The sequence below is a fragment of the Sinocyclocheilus anshuiensis genome, unplaced genomic scaffold (assembly GCF_001515605.1).
Source record: "Sinocyclocheilus anshuiensis isolate Anshui unplaced genomic scaffold, SAMN03320099.WGS_v1.1 scaffold643, whole genome shotgun sequence".
Taxonomy (NCBI): Eukaryota; Metazoa; Chordata; class Actinopteri; order Cypriniformes; family Cyprinidae; genus Sinocyclocheilus; species Sinocyclocheilus anshuiensis.
Genome location: NW_015551067.1, coordinates 850,932 through 854,219, shown reverse-complemented (window position 1 = coordinate 854,219; position 3,288 = coordinate 850,932). Strand labels below are relative to the sequence as shown.

General features: G+C 44.4%; 1 protein-coding gene across 2 annotated transcripts in view; it reads right to left on the bottom strand.

Annotated features, from left to right (window-relative positions):
- The window catches only part of b3gat1a (beta-1,3-glucuronyltransferase 1 (glucuronosyltransferase P) a), a 30,394-nt gene that overhangs the window by 11,463 nt on the left and 15,643 nt on the right, over positions 1-3,288 (bottom strand). The window lies entirely within an intron of this gene.

Here is a 3,288-nt window from a genome sequence, read left to right as displayed (position 1 = left end):
CGCATAAACACATTTCATTACACCAAATACATAAAATAATGTTATTTTTAGCAGCATCATATGACCCCTTTAAATGAATTACCTGAAATGTAATCTTTTGTCATTGCATGCAAGTCATGAATCAAAAAATACCACTATATTCAGGAACATAAGCACAATTGTTTAGGAAAGTTCCTCTAGTGAGTTTTGTTTCTATTTTGTGTCTTGGACTCAAATAAAATCAAAAGGGCCTTGTACAAAGGGTGGGGGGGGGTAGTTTAACCCTGCTGTACAAACATGCCACAAAACCTTCATCATGTCCATATCAGTTCACCTGCTGTTTATAGTGTGCTTTCTCTAAGTGACAACACAGGCCTGATTAGACACCTTAGGATCATGTTTTGGACAGTGTGGTGACTCAGACATACAAACAAATAGATCTTAACGGCAGGATTCATCCTGAGCAGGTCACGGGAGGTGAATAGAAATCAGAAGCAAGACAGTGAAAGACAGAGAACAAGTGAGAAAGAGAAAGAGAGACAGATTCTCCTTTAATCTTCCTGCTTCAAACACTCCCTACACTCCTCCAAATGCTTTGTGTGCCGCCCAGCGCAAGTGGTCCACATCATAAAAGGAAACTGCCTAATGAATAGTGAAGGCTAGAGCAGGCGAGTGAAGCAGTTGTCTTTATACCCATAATGCATCACTGTATCCAAGGGAAGGTTTTTACAAAAAAAACACAAAAAGACTGTAGATGGAAAGGAACACTGTGCCTCTTTCTCATTTACGAAAACCACTCGCTCACTATGTGTTTGTAAAAATAAATAAATAAATTGATTAAGACTCAGCTAAATGTAAAGGGTGGTTTTGCTGACTGAACTGAACTGTTACTGGCTGTCCACACTGATCCAAATGTAGCTCAAGTAATTGAATGTGAACCTTTGCCACCATATCAGGAATTAAGGGAACAGTCCTGGCCAAAATGTCACCCTCAATCTGATTACTTCCGCAGCGACTAATATTATATTGTGCCACTGCCATTTTTCATTAAAGAAAGAGAGGGGCATTTTCTGTACCTGTTGGTGGAAAGAAAAACAACTGGAATGGGAAAGTGTTGAAAAGGATGCATGCTCGTTGCAGATTCAGGATGACATTAATCTTTTTTAAACTAGCTGTCATTGGGGAGGGCTGCTGAAGCTATGCTGCCCTAGTTTAGCATAATGAACGACTGTGCTTCATGCTGAATTCTGAACTGAAGAAAAGGAGAGAACCTATAGATGGTGGTGTGAAGTGGACTTAACTTGAGAAGCAGTTAATTTTAGATTTTTTTTCTATCTGACATTTAAGCAGTTTCCAGGTTATGGAACAAAATTTACATTTTACTTTCAACAAGCAACCTAAATTATAATAGTATGTTTATATTAGCACAGGTGTATTCAAGTGTTGGGGTTGCAAGACGGTGCTACATGATCTGTGGAGCACTTGAGAGAAAAGAAAAAAGATTTTTTAAGAATGTATTGTGTTTATGGCTGTCAGTAGCATTAAATTAAAATAATTTAAATACAAAGGATTTTTATTACATATTAATATTTTATATTGTAAAAAGCACAATACCAGTAAATATGAATTTATTGATTGCAAATGTTTCTCTTTAGGTTTATATATCTAACATTTACTACTACTTATTTTTTTTTACTAAAAAGACAGTCAGCTGAATACCACTGTTAACAGATAATATTTGAACGATTTGTATTGTGTCACAGGTACTGTGCTCTCAGGAGACAAGCGCACGACGCAGGAGTAATCCAGCACACAATCTTTAATTCCAACTTCAAATCAAGAGAATAACCAGGAGACAGATAAATCAGAAACATCTAAGAGCAAACTAAACATGACGGTGAATGGACGAAGACTACGGGAGAACTGAGGACTTCTAAGCAAAACCGAAACAAAGGGAACTAATGAGATGATTAATACAACACAGGTGGAAACTAATGAATGATGATTAACTAAATGAGAACAGGAACTGAACCAAATAAGGGCAGACAGGAACTAAACAGAAACCAACACGTGACAGATATCACCCCCCTCCCGGAAGGCGCGTCCCACGCCGTAACAGTAACATCGGGGAGGGGGGGGGGTGGGCGCCCTGGAGGCTGGTGCAGGACAGGAACAGGGCGGAGACAAGGAGAGCCTCCAGGGTGGATCAGGGAGTTCAGGGGGCCATGGCGGATCAGGGAGTTCGGGGAGTCATGACAGAGCTGGCAGCTCAGGGGGCCATGGCGGATCAGGGGACTCAGGAGGCCATGGCAGATCCTCCGTGGCCTTAGCCGGCTCAGCCACGGGTATATGCTCCCTCCTAAAAAAAATTTTCTTGGGAAAAAATAGAAATCATGGGGGGGCGCTCTGGAGGAGCGGGCACTTGAGAGCGCTCTGGAGGGAGCTTTCAAGGAGTGGGCATTTGAGGGCGCTCTGGAGGGCGCTTTCGAGGAGCGGGCACTTGAGGGCGCTCTGGAGGAGCCGACACTGGAGCGAGCTCTGGGGCTGGAGCCGACACTGGAGTGAGCTCTGCGGCTGGAGCCGACACTGGAGCGGACTCCAGGGAAAGGATGAGGGTGGAGAACTGTCTTTTTCTCCTCGTCCTCCTTCTTTGGTTAGGTGTGAATGGAACGGTCGAAGGGCTTGCGAGTGAGGCGGCCGATGGTTCTGGGCTTGAGAGTGAGGTGGCCGCGAGTTCTGGGCTGAGGATCGGAATGGTTCGTGGAGCTGGAAACGGAGGATGGATGGCAGATTTCAGTGCTGACCAGACAGATGTCATAACGGTGTCCGCAATCTTAGCCCCCAGGTCAGCACTGTTAGAAACCCACTTCCGGGCTCGGGGAAACACAGGAGGATAGGTATGGTCGGAACCAATGGCCAGGTATGTGGAGAATCTCAACATGGGGTGAGCTGGCGAGGCCCAGTGGTTCTCAGAAGGGGCTGGACGAGAACGACTATTAACTTCTCCAACCTCCTCTACTTCGAAGTTAGAGCCGTTTAAATATAGGATGAAATGTATTAACTCAAACAAAGAGAAGTCACAAAGGGGAGAACGACAACGAATAGTGTTCTCATCCAGTCCCAACTTTTTTGCGGAAGAACAGACGTTCCTCTCGTTGATAGCAGAGGAGCAGATCCAGCGAGAGCTTGATGGGGCGAAACGTTTTTTTTAGGAGTCGTGGTAGTAGAGGCGGCGCAACTTAAACGACATGTGAATAATCCCGCCCACTCTAAAGCGGTACTGAACTGCAGTGGAAACGCAAACCGTGC